This window comes from Rhagoletis pomonella, unplaced genomic scaffold (assembly GCF_013731165.1).
Source record: "Rhagoletis pomonella isolate Grant_MI unplaced genomic scaffold, Rhpom_1.0 Rhpom_scaffold_00009, whole genome shotgun sequence".
Lineage (NCBI taxonomy): Eukaryota > Metazoa > Arthropoda > Insecta > Diptera > Tephritidae > Rhagoletis > Rhagoletis pomonella.
The window spans coordinates 41,019,150-41,037,137 of record NW_023458563.1 but is presented as its reverse complement, the minus strand read 5'-3'; the positions used below and the strand labels follow the sequence as shown (position 1 = coordinate 41,037,137).

The 17,988-nt window shown below is 39.7% G+C and overlaps 1 pseudogene; it reads left to right on the top strand.

Moving 5' to 3' along the window:
* Nucleotides 1-5,269: 5,269 nt before the first annotated feature.
* The window catches only part of LOC118745521, a 31,498-nt pseudogene continuing 18,779 nt past the window's right edge, over nucleotides 5,270-17,988 (top strand).

The window sequence follows — 17,988 nt, the reverse complement described above, 5'->3', positions numbered from 1 at the left end:
TTTTTGTTAATATTGCTTTCAAATGAATTTTCAACGCAAATAAAACATGTATTTAATGTAGAATATACTTTATATTTTGACTTCAGCGCCAACTCAGGGTCAATTTATTAGAAATCTATGATTTATTATGTTTCAACCACATAAGCCAAATTCGAACCAAATCGGACCATAAATACGGTTTTTCGAAATATCTCGACCTTGGCACCACCTAGGAAGACCATTTTATGCAAACGTGATTCTACTTACATAGCCAGTATATATTTTAAAAATTATAAAAATCGGCCCGTAAATACGTTAGATATAAAACTTTTATTTTTTTTGACGTGGTGGACCTTCCGCTGGAAACACCCATATGTGTTATATATTAAAGTCCTGCGCAAGTGTATCTGCCGCATTTCGTTCAATAAGTACTCCTTGCATTGTACTCCCAACAGATTGTTACTCTTTTTCTGCATACATACACTACTTGGCGTTGAGAGAGTAAACACTTGACGTACTTGCTATTACTCCACCAAAGCGATTGAGAGAAATAGAGATTGCGCCAATCGCGGTACCGCTAATCCGCTCTTTGTGATTTTGACAGAATCAGCTATGTGCGTGACGTCATCTTGGTGCAATTTTTGATTGTGAGCATACGAAACAACCAAATAACAATTATAATATTTGTGCATTAATATTTCTGCGTGGTTTTAAATAATTATTTAGACATAACAAAGCAAAATGAAGTGTGCCGTGGCAAAGTGTAATAGTGAAAACAAAAGGAAAGCGTGCGATATAAGTTTTTTTTCGTTTCCTGCGGACGCAAATCTGGCGAAAAAGTGGAAGTAGTTCTGCCGGCGAGGATAAGCACTAAACACCAAATCGAGCTATGTGTGCATGAAGCACTTTACTAGTGAAGATATTGAAAAGAATACACAGTTCGAAATGAATAACACATTTTGGCAATTTATTTTCCTGTTATTTGCTTAATTTTTTTTTACTAAAATAAAGTTCAGTTTCAAAAAAAAAACATATAACATAAACATATTTATTTAAAAAAAATTAAGCAAATACTAGGAAAATAAATTGCCAAAATTTTTCACAATAAACCACTGCTATTAAATTGAACATAAGTATGCATACAGACTTAAAAATTTAAATAGTATTGTTATACAAACATATATGTACAAACAGTTTTTAGTAAATAAGATTTTTTATTATAAACAAAGATGCTTGAGGCAAGTATTGGGTTTACACATTTCTATAAAAACAGAGGAAATTGGAGTTAGAACAAAATTTAAGCTAATACATGTGTACAATGTACATATATATGTCGCTTATGTTGGTACATTTAGACAATAGTCCGTCATAACAATTGTAATATGTTTTTCAGTATTTAACTTTAGTTTCAATTTTAACTAATAGGGATTATGTATAAATACAAATCTGTACACATATAATTGTAATTATAATTATACTCTAATAAAATATACAAGACTATTTAAATGCTTGCTTTTACATGGAACTATGTTGGCCTTTCTTTGGTGAGTTCTAGTATTTAGGTATATTTCCATGATGATGCGCTGTTACGTACCTAATACAAAACAGTGCTCAAATTATTATACATTTAAAAGTTCTGCTTAAATTATGTTTTACTTACATAGAATATTTGTTTCCAAAGAAGACACACTCATGCATCCTCTCGGAAATGGTACAAAAGTCATCAAATAAAAGCTGTGGGGTTTATGGTGGTTGGCTACCGTCCACAAATATAAATATGCACTCTGCATGGCTTTTTACAATAGTGAGTCCCAAAATTCACTTTGCTGCACACCTTCCTTTTGGTCTAGATGAAATTGCAAACACTGTTAATACATCAATTTTTTCATGTGCTAAAAAACGTACTTACCTAAACGGCTACATGTCCAAAATTATTGCTACGTGTTCCTAATTAATCAATCTTTGTATATTTATTGATTTCTATAAAATTGGGCTATGTAATATTACAATTAACACATTTTTTTGCATTGTTTACATATTTTTATATGCGTTCTGGTATTTCTCTCTCGCAATTGCACCAAGATGACGTCACGCAAAAATTACGATCAAAAATCCTCTCTCATTGGCGCAATCTTGTATTCTATCATTCTTGTCACCAAAGTATGTACTCTACTTTCTCTCATCGCGTACGAAAGATATTTGCTGCTGCCAAAAGGGAGTAGCAAATCTACTCTCTGTATACTTGTAGTACTGTAAGTACTTGAGTATTAAATTTCAATTCTGGTTGTCCAAGAATGATAGAATACAAGATTGCGCCGATCAGAGAGTATTTTTGAGAATAACTTTTGTGTGACGTCACACTGGTGCAATTGCGAGAGAGAAATGCCAAAACGTGAGCAAGAATGGAAGAAGAAGAAAAAATGTTGCAAGGAAAACGTAAACAAGTTGCACAAGTGTGACGTCATGCAAACAACGATTCTGTCAAATTCGTTAAGAGAGGAATAGCGGTCCGAGATCGGCGCAACCTTTGTATTCTCTCAATCGTGGTTGTTAGCCTACTAGTTGATATCGTTTGCGGCGCTGGTCAGTGAAATTGAAAGAGTAAAAATAGAATATGGAAATTGACGATGTAAGGAAATATTTACGGCCTTATTTATAAAAAATATCGTAGATTTAGACAGTTGTTTAATGTGACATTTTCATAAAACTTTTGTATTCAAGCAGCTTTTTAAATCTATGTATGTACTTATATTTTTATGAAAGTATTATTTCTCGTTTCTAATTTTCTATAACACTATTTGCAGTCATTAACCAACAAATAAGTTGTCAAAAACAACAACTGCTATACGAAATAAAATTATTAGTGGCAAATCAAAATTTTGAAAAGTGCCGATTTTCACATTCGATAGTTGGACATGGTAGCGAAGAGATATACGAGCAATTTTTTCTTAAGAGCTGCATACTTATTTAAGAAATTTTTTTATAGAAGCTACTTTATTTTCCATTTATTGTGCGTAATTTTATATGAATTTTTAGTTTTTCTTGAGAGCCTTTACAAATAAAAAAAATTTCGAAATATGTACATATGTACATACATACCATGAACCAACTAACAAGATCACGCAATCGGAAAAGAATGAAAAAAGTAAATTTCTGAGCGTTTTTGACATCTGCCTAAAAATAAAAACAAACAAAGAAAACGAAAATGGCGCGGTGGTTGAGTGCGATTATATTGGTATTTATTATAAAATATAAAAAGTGAAACTTGATGAAAATAAGCAAAAAAAGTTTGTAAAATATGGTTTTAATGGGGGTGTAGAGCAGGTCGCCTCCGCGTGGTGCACCCTGGGTAACGCCAAATGGCCTGCGGCCTCCACGGCCTCTTAACCTGAACCGTAACGACCCTGGCTTCGTCCTCTGACTACGATTCTGAAAACGTTTTGGATTTGTCGATCCCTGAGCTGGTGGTTGTGGTATTCTACCACCTGAGTATGCTGGGGTGACACTCAGCAGAAATGGCTGGTGAGCTAATGCCGCAACTGCCCCCGTCCCGTTAAAACCCTGGCAGCCCTCAGGGTACGTTCCAAGTCCCGTCGCCGTTAAGTTGGTGGTGTAGGTGTGGTTGAGAGGACTCCCGTCTTTGCGCTGGTCGGCTCTGAACTCATGACCACATAAGGGCATGGGTCAACCCTCGCCATAGTCTACACGCTCGGGTTTTGGATAGCGGCTCTGAGTGGGGACCCAACAGAATATGAAAGACAATAACAACAAAAAAACAATAAACCAAAAAAAAAACAATAAGCCTTCGAGGGGTGGCGGGAAGTCGGAGCCGACCTCCAAAGCCGGCTCATCTGGGGGGGCTACAGCACCACCTGCGGTATGCGAGGCGAAACCGCCTCGTTCTCCAATTTTTACCTCTGGGGGATCCTCAACGGATATTCGCTCGGTGGGTAAGAACGCGTCGAAACCGACGCACTTAAATGCTTCCGGGGGCCAGGTGCTGTCGCTACTGGGAGGGCAGGAGTGCCGGAACCAAACTCCGTGGGGGTCTCTAGGCAAGTGGCCGGACTGAGAGAGCGATAGACGGAATCGCCAGCACCAGCGCGGGCTCCTCTCTCTTCCGGGTCTGTTCTCGAAGGCTCCCCACAAGAAGCTTTCGGGAATGCCTAAACGGCAAATATCGTCGGGCAGAAAGGCTTACTCCGACAGGCGCGAGTGCGCCTCCTACGGGTCCTAAGAGACAAAGGTCTCAAGAGGGAGAAGGCTCCCACGCAGAAAGACCCAGGAATGGGTTTGCGCCTGCTCTGTTCAGCGAAATCGCTAAGCAGGCGGGATCAACTACCCTGGGGGTCCTCGATCGAGGCAGAGAAGATGGCACCATATCCAAGGAAAACTGGAGGCGCGTGGCAGCAGCCATCTCCTCTGTCTTTCTGAAGGTGGTCAGAGGAAACTCTGGTCCACCTCCGCGCTTTGAGGATGGTGGGTGGCATCATGGCATCCACAAAAGAATTGTATGCGCCGACGAGCGGTCGGCATCATTATACAAGTCTGCAGTGTCTCTGGTGGGGGGAGGTTTGGGAGGGCCCCAAGCTGGAAGCCGTGGAGGAAAATGATCTTCCTGCCCGCCCGCGTGCCCGCGTCTGGCTCCCCCCCGAGCCCTCCGCACCGGAGGAGATTGAGGAAATCCTCTACTACTCCTGATACTATTCAATGCGGAATCCCTTGGCCCTCTCGCTGAATCCAGGGGAGTCATCACATATGGATTCGAAAGGGTAGTCCTTAGAGTCTACCAATCCGATTCCAGGGGTGATGGCTCTCAACCTCCTGAGGTGCCGGAAACACGTGAGCCCGCGGCGGAAGAAGCCCCCATGAGTATGGAGGTAGAATCCATCATGTCGGAGGCCGAAAGTGCTGAGGATGCTCTCTCAACGGAGGGATCCGTCGTCAGCATCGGACGGTTCTACGAAGGGAGGAGGAAGAGAGGCTCTTAGGCTCAGTAAACGAGGACGTCGAACTGGCGTGGCTGGAGCGGACTTTGGAGGATGAAGATCCTGCAAATAACCTCCAACACTCTAAGGTGGCATCCGCAAATCTCCTTATCCACCTTGAGCAAGGTGGAGCCGATGTAGTCCTGATCCAGGAGCCGTGGCTAAGCAGTAGGGGTATCTCCGGGATCAGGACGCCTAATTTCAAGCTGATGGTGCAGAATCTAGCAGGTAGACCAAGATCCTGCATGCTCATCAGAAATGATTTCAAAGCACTAATTCTACCTAATTTCAGCAACGAGGACATGACTGTCAGCCTGGATAGCGGTGCCAGAAAGCTCTGGATTATATCCGCATACGTGGCTCATGACGACGAGGTGGAAGCACCTCCATTACTGCTACGTGAAGCCATAGCGGAAGCGAGGCGACGGAAAGCCGATGTAATTATTGGATTACATGCTAATTCGCGACACTCGTGCTGGGGAAGCTCAGATATCAATGCAAGAGGTGAGTCACTTTTTGATTATATTCTAAGTGAAGACTTATGTATCTGTAGTAGAGGAAACGAACCGACCTTTACCACCGCGGGAAGGCAAGAGGTCCTCGACCTCACCCTAGCCTCGTCTTCTGTAATATCCCGAGTTTCCGACTAGAGGGTTCTTAATGATCACTCCTTTTCGGACCATAGGTATATCCAGTTTTTTTCTGGACGAAGATCGTCCCAAAAGTATCCCCTTTAGGAACCTTAGGAGAACAAACTGGGACCTCTATAGTAAAAAACTTCGGGAACTACTCCCAGAGGCCCCCAGGGGAGCTTAAGCACCGAAGGCTCGATTGATGCTATGGTGGATAAGTTTACATCAGCTTGTAGGAGTGCCATCGAAATCTCATGCCCGCTGAGTAGGCCTGGGGGCAAAGTACGACCAAAATGGTGGCCGGTGGAGCTCTCAGAACTCAGGGCAATGAGTAGACGCCTGTTCAATAAAGCCAGAAAGAGTGGACAACACTCCGACTGGGAACTCTATAAGATCGGACTAGGCATCTAGGCCAAAAGCGAGTCATGGAGAAACTTCTGCGAAGACGTAGAAGGTTGTAATGAATCATGTCGATTTAGGCGAATCCTTGCGAGGAATCCCGTACCCTTGGCATACCTGAGGGACGAAAAGGGCAACTGGGCGATGAGTGGAGAGGAATCGCTTAAGCTGCTCCTTGATACTCATTTCCCAGGAAATTCTGCACCGCGTGAACCCACCGGTGTTGGAAAGTGCGAATGCTCTACCTCCTCCTCCGGTGAACTACTGGAGAGGCGCCGACTGCTCTGGGAAATCGTCTCTTTCAAGCCCTTCAAGTCCCCTGGACCGAATGGCATCATTCCTGCGCAGCTGCAAAAGGCTGTGGAGATCTCGTGGCGCTGGCTCACCCCTATCTATGCGAGCTGCCTAGAAAGAGGGTACATCCCGGGGGCTTGAAGGTGCGTAAAGGTCATGTTCATCCCCAAAGCAGGAAAGAACTCTCATGTATCCCCGAGGGACTTCAGACCTATCAGTCACATAAGAAACAGGATTCCTCGAGAGCGTTTTAGCCCCTCTCAGCACGCCTACCTGTAAGGTAGATCCGTGGGATCTGCCCTGTACTCAATCGTCAAAATTATAGAGGAGTCTCTTAAAAACAAAGATTTTGTAGTGGGTACCTTCCTTGACATCGAGGGGACTTTCAATAATGTCCTTCCCGGGGCGATAATAAGAGCCCTTACTAAGCTCGGAGTCGAGAGCTATCTAGTAAGGCTCATCTCACACATGCTGCACGACAGAACTGTCACAGCGGAATGGGGCAACGCCTCTGAGCAGCGTAAAGTAAGCAGAGGCACCCCGCAGGGAGGCGTCCTTTCACTCTTCCTCTGGATGGTCGTGATAAACAACGTCCTGGGGGAATTGGAAAGGACAGGATGCCGGGTTATTGCCTACGCGGATGTCGTGGCACTCGTCGTCAGAGGAAAGTTCTTGAACACTCTGTATGATCTTATGCAAGGGTACCTAAACAGGGTCACAAATTGGTCCGCTAGCTGCGGGCTTGCTGTTAATCCTGGAAATACGGAGCTCGTTCTTTTTACCAGGAGGTACAAAAAGCTTCATGCCCAGCTCCCCTCGATAGGGGGTGTTCCACTTGGCGTCTCTGATAGGGTCATATTCTTGGGCGTGATCCTGGACCGGAAGTTGTCATGGAAACCTAATATCGAGGAACGAGTGAGGAAGGCATCGGTGGCTCCCTACTGCTGCAAGAATGCCATAGGGAAGAGATGGGGCCTCTCCCCAAAAGTGATGCACTGGCTATATGAAACCATAATTAAGCCGATAATGTTGTATGGGGTCATCGTCTGGTGGAGTTCACTGGAAAAGACCACTCATGTCAGGAAGCTAGAGCGCGTGCAAAGGGCAGCCCTCGTTGGGATCAGCGGGGCGCTCCGAACCACTCCAACCTTAGCGCTGAATGCTATGCTCAATGTCGCACCTATCGACATTTCGGGCAAAGTAGCGGCGGTTCGCTCAAAAGCTCTGGGTTCTCTTTTAACCCAGCGCACGGGCACTCGACGATTCTCGAAAGCTTCAACTTCGTGCCGAAAGAAATGGACCGGAGTCACCCGAGGCTGGCCCCTAAAGGATCCTTCTCCACGCACATCCCCTCAAGGGATGAATGAAAGAAGGGTAGTCTCTGGAGAAGAGGCCCAATAAACATCTTTACGGACGGATCGAAGCTGGAAGGGAGAGTTGGAGGAGGTGTCTACTGTCAGGAACTCTCAGTAGATCTTACTTTCAGACTGCCGGATCTCTGCAGCGTCTCTCAGGCAGAGGTGGCCGCTATAAAAGAGGCAGCCGATTGGCTATGCACCAATGTACTGTCAACAAGGAGGGTAAATATATACACTGATAGCCAAGCGGAAATCAGGGCGCTGGGATCGCTAATGGTGTGTTCAAAACTGGTTGGGGAATGCCTGGCCTCTCTCTCAACTGCCTCGGAATACTTCCAGATCAAGCTGATCTGGGTCCCGGGGCACAGTGATATCGCGGGAAATTGCAGGGCTGATGAACTGGCCAGGCAGGGCACCGTTGAGGCCATCACCTCGGACAGGGAGGGCATTGGAGTTCCGTTGGCAACCTGCGGCCTGCTTTTGGACAGATGGGCTTACGGTCGGCTCAGCGGGCGCTGCGAAAAAACCCTGACCTGCAAAGTTGCAAGGTCCTTCTGGCCGGTTGTGTACCACGGGCGGTCAAGGGAGCTACTGCAGCTGGCTAAGCGTCAGCTCTCGATTTTCACAGGCGTACTGACCGGACACTGTCCAATGGGAACCCACGCGGTGCGACTCAATATCGTCACGGATCCCTACTGCCGCAGTTGCCTGGAAGACGAGGTGGAATCATCTCAGCACTTCCTACTCAACTGCCCGGCATTCGCTAGATTACGGTTCGAGCATCTCGGTGCGCATTTCATCGACTCTACCGAGGGACTCTCTGGTGTGGACATCAGCTGTTTGAAGAACTTTATTATGAGCACCCAGCGCTTCTTGTAATTTTTTACGCAGTTACCGTCCAAACGAATTTCTCCCTTATGTAATGTGGTATCACAATGGACAACCAAATGTCTAAGTGAGTCCCCTTTGCGGGTCTGCCACCGTAACCTAACCTAACCTATAGTTTTAATGATTTAGAGTGTTTTACAATCGCATATTATCGGCACCGGTCGATTTTTCAATGCCAATGTTCTGACCACAAATGTGCACCCACTTTGCAAGCAAATTTACGCCTCTTGGCAAATCAAACAGACGCACAAACTTGTTCCAATCACAAAGCACTTCATATTATATCATAAATTTGTAATAAATCAAAATTTATAATTAAAATCGCTGCAGAAAAGACATAAAATCGCTAAAATATCACTACGAAGAGGTAGAAGACGATGTAAACAAAACCAAAAAAATCAAAAACGCTACGAAAACTTTTTTCTGAAAATCGATTACAAATACAACGATGTCGGATTACGTGATCTGTAGACTATAGTCGTTGGTTCATGCATACATACGCAGCCATATAACTTCCCTGCAGCAAAATTTAGGGACAGTCTGTCAAAGGGCTAGTTCCGCCCTACAAATTTCAGAACTGTCTCTGAACTACTGAAAAAGGGATGCTGAGTTGGACGGTTGAAACTCATATGTTGCTAGTTGCGCTGTCATCAATGTTACTCATCCTGGTCATGTGAAAGCTGACAAAAGATGCACAAATGTAATATACTATATTTTTTCGATTTTCTTAGACCCTAAAACTAATAACAAACTGTTTTCGTTTATTTAATATGTAATTCCCTACATAGTTTATGGGGCAACTGCTAAAATATTTCCAAAAAAGTCGTTGTTGGTAACATTAATGTCATTTTTATACATATCTACGTACGTATAAGATTTAATGCAAAATATAAAATTTAGTTAAGCTACACTTGACAGGAAAGGTCTGCGTACACCATTTCTTTTTTAAATATTCACAATATATTGAGTGTTAAAATTTGTTATTATTTAAATGATCATGCTTAAAATAAAATAATATTAACCGTGTTTTAAAACTTTATACAAAACGAAACTTAAACTTAACGATTTTTCATCAAAATGTTTGACTTTTTAATCAGATTTAAAAAAATAAACAAAAGTGGTAAACAATCTCACTTTGAAATGGGAGTGCTATTGATATGAACGATACTGTACATACGTAAATGTATCACTAAGCACCCGAAACAAGGCGAATTCATATAAGGTGGTATCGATTCAACAAATACAATAATTACCTGTATTTTGTTTTTTTTGTTTTAGCTGGTGTTTGTCAAATTTCAGCTATTCTTCTCCGAATGAAAAAGGGCGGCAGAAAATGCAAATACTTTCACGTTTTCACTCACTCACTAGCAAAACTTGATAGAACTATTTCGAGTATTCTGTTTTGTAGCCCATCAAATTTTAATGTAGTAAAGTGTAATCTTGCATCTTAAACGAAAATATTTAAATATGAGAATGCCTTCAAGAGCGTGCGTAAAAAGAGTTATAAAAAATCAGCGCGATTAATTATACTAAAATTTAATGGGCTATAGAACTGCATACTCATAAACTGATTTAAATATTGAAGTTTTTATAACAGTTTCTAGAATTCTACTAAATTTCCAACACAGTTAGAAACGTGTATTTATTTGTTTATGTTATAATACTTATGAGCCATCCTTAAATAAATATTTAGCATGAAAACTATTGTAAATATTCAAAATTCTATATTTCTTATGAGATGCCGGAAATTCTATGTATTACATTTCAATAAATTTAATCCAATTTAACGCTGAGTTATCACAAATAATCATTTAATATATCATCGTTTTTCTCATTTTTTGACACGACTTAGTTCAGATTTTTAATTATAGGTATCCCAGAAATACCCATTATCAGTGTTGCCAGAACTTTTTGGACGAACCGGCTATATTGGCAAATAAAACCGGCTAAAATGCTTCAACTAAATTTCGCATGTTTTATTTAAATAAATCACGAGTAAAAAGACTATTTCTTGGAGAGAAGTTACAAATTCGAGCCGGAAAAAATTTTGCCAGCAAGAATTTGCAATTAGGAAAAACATATGATTGTGGCACATGGTGGGATTTTTTGTCGATGATAATTTGAATAAACAAGTTCGTTAAATTTAAAAATTTACAAACTGGAGCGATTTTAAAATGAAAAATGTAAGTTAATACTTGTTTACATAATTAATTTAGTTAATTCCAATGATTTGAAAGGTACTCGGCAAAAAAAAAACTGTATTCTTAATCGGAATGCAATCTCAACCAGAGTCGATATAGTAAACCCGACAAGAAATTGAAACATATGTTGAAGAAAGTCGGACTGTACAGAGTCGTTCGTACAGAAAATTGCAAGTTTCTCTACATGAGAGAGAATTTGGGAGCATTTTTTCTTACCATCTGATGTTTTGAGTGATAATTCTCGCTGGATTTTCGACGAACAAACCTATTGTCTTCCCTCAAGGCCGTTTCAGACTGACCGATTCTCAATACACTCAAATAGAAACCAATACACATAAAAAACGCAGTAAAAATGTCCCTTCAATTTTAAGGCAGTAAAACAACGACCTTAAGTTAACATCAACCGAGGCCATATGTTGACAAGGGATGCAAAATCACAGTTACACAAATGAACTGGTCAGATTTTTCAGAAATCCCTTCAATTCTGATGTAAAATATGATGCCAAAAGACTGCAGATCTCCCATTTGGATGACCGGTCATATGACCGGCAGATGTCTCGTAGGATTCCCAGAGAGTTTTGTTTTACATAGAAATTTGTGCTCTTTTATTTTCATTTTGACTCACTTCAGTGTTGGTTCCTTTAATTAAAGTTGGCATTCGGTTTTTGGAATTTAAATAAGTTCTCAGCAAAAAAGTTTGTTTAAAAAAATACATATGTGACGATAGTGCTTGAAAATATTAATTTTTCCCTTACCCTAAACATTTGGGAGTTGGCAAAAATGATGTTTGGTAATTTAGGCAGAATTGAATATGCGCTATCTGGGAAGACAATATCTACATATAATATTTGTTCTGTTTGTTGGCCTATATCCAAACACAAACGCATCTTAAGTGTCTTAACAGTGAACAATATCTTATTTTCTAAATTTGCGAATAAAACTTCACACTTAAAATTAAGACATTTATAACAAACATTTTATGAAGAAAATCCCCGTTACGGCCTTATTTAGAGAAAATATATTCGTTTAAAATAAAAATAAGCGAAATCGGCCCAATTTTATATAGCCCTGCCTGACATGAAAATTTTCTCCACGATAAGGCTAGTAGCCATTTCTAACAGATTTTGGGTGGCTTAGTCAAAAATGGAAACATATATACATATTTGAAATTTAAGAAAACAAGGAAAATAGCGAAATCGGCTAAAAACGGCTAATTTTTTTCTGCAAAACGGCTAACAAATCGGCTGCCGGCTAAATCGAAATTTCTCCGGCTGTTTGCTATCGAAACCGGCTAAAATGACAACACTGCCCATTATACGTAACAAATATAAATTATTTTTAAGAATAACGGTTTTAGAATATAAAGGAATAATTGACACACAGTTTGCTTCAAAAAGTAAATTAGTTCAAAACAAATAGCTCTTTAAACATAAAATGAGGTATTTTTATTTACAAAATTGTATGCGTGATTTTTTACAGAAAAGGCTCTATACTATACATATTAGAACCAGCTCAAAACTAACCACATTTTTTCTAGCCCGGAGGTGACCCTTTTTGAACTATCTAAGAACTGTTGTTATATGAACTGTATCAGAACCATCTAAGCCAGAGTCAGCTCAGAACAAGTTCAAAAGTTCTGCAGATGGCGACAATTGTCACTTCGTAGGACATCGCCATGTTAAAAAAGACAGTTGCAAGCATTGAGTTGGGATAGATGAAGAACCAGTACCGTCCCTTTTCAGGCTAGCTCAGCGCAAGTTCTGAACCAGTTTGATTTGCTGCAGGGTTGATTTCAAGAGAAACGAATTTTCATTGGGCACGTTCAGAAGGCGCAACAGCTCAGTAACTGGTGCGATTGCACCTTCAGCACGCGTTGTTGCGTACTTCTGATCAACAGCCTCATTGCGAGAGTCGTGCCGAATGCAAGTCGTTTTTCGAGAGTCGAGTCGAATCGTATCGAAAATTTAGCGTCATTGCCTAAAATTTCCACTCGACTAGTGTATTAAAACGGAAGAACTTGGCAGCACTGCATAGTTTTCGACAATTTTCGTCGTTTACTTATTTCAGCACGACAGTAGACAATGCTAATGTTGTCGAGTCGTACAATTCAGCCTAATTTACGACTTACGCAATGAGGCTGCAACTGAATAGTTGCGTGTTAGATGATCGTAATATTTTTCTGATCAATTGAGACAACATGTTGGTGTGTACCTTTGAGAGTTGAATTTGACAGCTAATGTATGAAGTCGTTCAGAAGACGCATAACGATCACTGTTTTTTTTTAGCAACTGCTGCGCCTTCTGAACCTACCCATTGATAGCTTTTTTATTTTTGATAACACTGTGCGACAGCTCAAATCGGTATTGAGTAAAACCAAATGCAAGAGATAGTTTTTGAATTTCATTGAGTTTTTTTTAATAAATACTAAAATTAGAGGTGTATGAATGGCGAAAGAAAAACTTTATCCGATTTTTTTAATTCGAAACTACATTCTTACATATGTACATATGTACATGCATACATAAATATATTTAAATGAAATTGAAATTTTCACATCAATTTGCGCTATCTTCAAACCAATGGTTTCAATTGTACGCAAATCGTCAGGGTTTTCCCCACAACTTGGTTTTGCTGCAGTGAAGCGACAGAGCAAGTGACGAGAAAAAATATATGCGGACACTTATATATGTATCTACACAAACAAGAATCACGATTGAGAGAATACAAAGGTTGCGCCGATCTCGGACCGCTATTCCTCTCTTAACGAATTTGCAACATTTTTTCTTCTTCTTCCATTCTTGCTCACGTTTTGGCATTTCTCTCTCGCAATTGCACCAGTGTGACATCACACAAAAGTTATTCTCAAAAATCCTCTCTGATCGACGCAATCTCAATTGCACAAGAATGATAGAATACAAGATTGCGCCAATCGAGCTGAGAGCAACTGGCCGTGATGTCAAAAAATACCAGAATGAGAGAGCAAGACGAACTCGACAAGAAAAAGAGGAAGCATCGAACAAAAGGCAGTATTGCCAAGTTTTGAATTTGAAAAAGCACTAAATTTTTATTGGTATATTTTATGGACTTTATATACATACATAATTTTATTGTAAAGATTCCGATTCAAATTAATAAAAATCAATGTTTCTTACACGACGGTCGATTTCTTCTGGCATGATTGAGGGTGCTGCCACATATTTTCTTGTCGCTTATGTCACCGTGCCATGATTTTGTTAAAATTTTTGTAAAGTTGCTTACCACACTTACGGTTGCTATAAATTTTGCGTACATTTTTTTAAGATTTTCTTATTGGGTGTCTTCAAACTAAAAACAAAAGCACCAAAAACGCACCAAGCACCAAACTCATAAATTTTCGCGTTTTGAATACCCACTAAATTTGGCGCGAAAAGCATCAAGTTGGCAACATTGAATGTAAACAAAAGTATTTTATGACGTCAGCGATAGGGTGGATGCTGTCAAATCGACGAGGAGAGGGTTAGCGGTCCGCGAATGGCGCGACCTTTATTTTCTGGATCGTGTCTATGCAAGAACGATAGAATACAAGATTGCGCATTCCCGCAGAATGACATTTGTGGCAACGGGCAAACAAAGAATATGGCGAAGAACAATGAGTTGACAGCAGTGAATTTGCAGTGAGAAAATGTGTTTTCTTCTCGATTCACCAATTTCTCAAGCCATCTTTGAATATAGAAAATTAAGCACTACGTTAACAAAAAATATACAACCACTCTTGAAATGTGTTCAAGAGAATAGGTCTTATTAATTAACTATTTAGAATTTTTGTGTTTGTATTGCAGGTGCCGAAAAAGTGATAATATCTTGTCGCAGCGTATGTTTTCCTGCAGAAAGTGGTCAATGCTTACCTCTGATTTTAATTTGTAATTTGTGGTATTTCAACGTTTTCAACTTAACATGTCGTGTTTAAAAGTGGTCCGTAAAGTGCTTCATGCATATTACGCTGGTGTCTAAATTTTATGGCTTCTCCTGCCGGCAGAGCTCTACCCACTTTCTGGCCAAGGCGTCGTCGCGGGGAAACAAAAAAGAACTGCATTTGGGGGCTTTACACACGACACGACACCATGGTGTCTATGCACATACGTATCTATGCACATATGTATCTATGCACATATGTATCTATGCACATACGTATCTATGCACATACATACATATGTACTTAGGTATATCATATATATCTTATCTTACTATTATTATAAATCTGAAAGTTTGTATGTTTGGATGCTTGGGAAATTATCACGCGGAAACGACTGAACGGATTTGCATGAAATTTGGTACGCAGATAGCTTATGGGCCAGATTGGTTAATAGGCTATTTTTTTTGAGAGTTGCCAACTGTTAAAAAAGTTTAATTTATTTAATATGCGGGAACGACTGAATGGATTTGCATGAAAATTTGCACACAGATAGCTTATGACCTAGATTGGAAAATATGCTACTTTTCTTAAGAGTTGCCACCTGTTAAAAAAGTTTCATTAAATTAATACGCGGAAATGAGTGAACTGATTTGCATGGAAGTTTTCACACAGATAGCTTAAGAGCTAGGTTGAAAAATAGGCTACTTTTTTAAGAGTTACAACCTGCTAAAAAAGTTTAATTAAATAACACGCGGAAAAGTTTGAACGGATTTGCATGAAATTTTGCAAGCAGATAGCTTATGACCTACAGTGGAAAATAGGCTAATTTTTTGGAAGAGTTTCCATCTGTTAAAAAAGTTTTAATTAAATTAATACGCGGCAAAAATGAACAGATTTGCATGACATTTCGCACAGAGATAGCTTATGGCCTATGTTGGAAAATAGGCTACTATTTTAAGAGTTATCACGTATTATAATAATAATAATAATAGATTGGCGCTTACACATATGTTAGTGTTTGGCCGAGCTTCTCCTCCGATTTGTGGTGTGCGCCTTGATGTTGTCACACAAAGCGGAGGGACCTACAGTTTTACGCCGACTCCGAACGGCGATTGTATTTTTATGAGAAGCTGTTTTTCATAGCGGAAATACACTCGGAAGTTTGCCATTGCCTGCCGAGGGACGACCGCTGTTAAGAAAAAACCTTTTTTCTAAATTTTTTGCGACGTTGCTTTGACCAGGGTTTGAACCCAGGCGTTGCGGAGTGGAAGCGCGCACTGCTTACCACTACACCACAGCGGCCGACACGTATTAGGAAAGTTTAATTAAATTAATACGCGTAAATGACTGGACTGATTTGCATGAAAGTTTGCACACAGATAGCTTATGACCTGGACTGGAAAATAAGCTACTTTTTTAAGAATTGCCACCTGTTTGAAAATGAAATTGAAAGGATTGAAAAATAGGCTACTTCTTCCTTAACCGGTTTTCCGACCAGAACGAAAATTAGTACACTTACTATGGATTTCGGAAGGATGGTCTTAGACTGAAAGTAAGTCTGATAACTGAAGGCCCCTCCCATACAAATTGGAATTTTCATATTACATACATATCTCTGGAAGTATTTGTGGGAGAGAACTAAAACTTGGTATAGTGATATGTATGTGAAATCAATGATGGCATTAATCGATTGATGTTTTAGTCAGTTAGTTAATTCGATGAAATTCAATCTGATTACAGTTAATCATGATTAATTTTAATCTGACTAAACAGTTAATCGTACACGCGATTAAAAAAATAATTTTTAATCATTAACTCTTAATTTGATTAAGTAGGTTTGGTGATTAATTAAGTTATGCTGGAATTTCCCTGTGCACACAAAGCAAGTTAATCCGGTATGGCTAAGTCGGGCTTCCTCATCAATTTAAGCAATTTGGTGTGCATTTTCATTAAGATATTTACAAACTAGGTTTATAAAAGTTCCCAGTTTATGTATTACTAATAACAATAATTATAATATTTTTATATTATGTGCTTTTTATAAGCGTAAAACACAAAATAATTACTATAACTGGTGTTTGGTGTCAAACTCGGAAAACTAGACAAGTTAATCAGATTTTATTTTTAATTGGATTAACGATTAATGTTTTAAATTAATTAAACGTAATCGCAGCTATCGAATAACCATTAAAAAAATGTTATCATTAATCGTACAGTTGATTACGATTAATTAATTTTAATCGTCAAACGCGATTAACATTTTAATCGTTAATTTTTAATCGTTAATCAGATTAAAAGTTTGCCAACACTGTGTAAAATCATGTTCATATTCACAGAGAAAAATGGACATTTTTGGAAAAGGGGCGTAGCACCTCCCATACTGACTGAAAGTTTCATATTGCATATCTCTTCAAATGTTTGGGGTAAAGCACTCGAGCTTGGTATGCAAATACATATGTATGTATGTATGTGAAACTAATACCATACTCATGGAGAAAAATGAGAGTTACTGGAAAAGGTCACGATTGAGAAAAATAGAGATTGCGCCAATCGCGGTACCGCTAATCCGCTCTTTGTGATTTCAACAGAATCAGCTGTGTGCGTGACGTAATATTGGTGCAATTGTTGATTGTGAGCATACGAAAAAAAAACAAATAACAACTTTAATATTTGTGCGTTAATATTTCTGCGTGGTTTTAAACAATTATTGAGACATTGCAAAACTAAATGAAGTGTAATAGTGGAAGCAAAAGAAAAGCATGCGATATAAGTTTTTTTCGTTTCCTACGGTCGCGAACCTGTCGAAAAAGTGGAAGAAGTGCTGCCGGCGAGGAGATGCATTAAACACCAAATCAAGGTATGTGTGCATGAAGCACTTTACTAGTGAAGATATTGAAAATAATACACAGTTCGAAATGGGTAACATATTGTGTATTTTCATATTAATTGCTTTTAATATCGATTTCGTAAACGCCTTAACTTTTGCAAAACTTCGTCGTTTAAAACGTGGTGCGGTGCCTACCATTTACGAACAAAATCTGAGGGGTTCCCAGCATGCGGAAAGAGCTCAGCACAGGGAAAACAAAAGAATTGTCACCAAGTTTCTTGAGCAGAGTGAGACTGCCGTTGCCACTGCAGGTAACAATTTGCATTTATATAAAGCTGTGGAGTCAACAGCTGTGGAGTTTATGGTGGTTGGCTACGGTCCGTAAATATGCACTCTGCGCGGCTTTTTACAATGGCGAGTCCAAAAATTCACTTTGCTGTTCACCTTCCTTTTGGTCTACATGATATTGCAAACACTCTTAACACATCCATTTTTTCATGTGCTAAAAATCGTACTTACCTAAAGGGCTA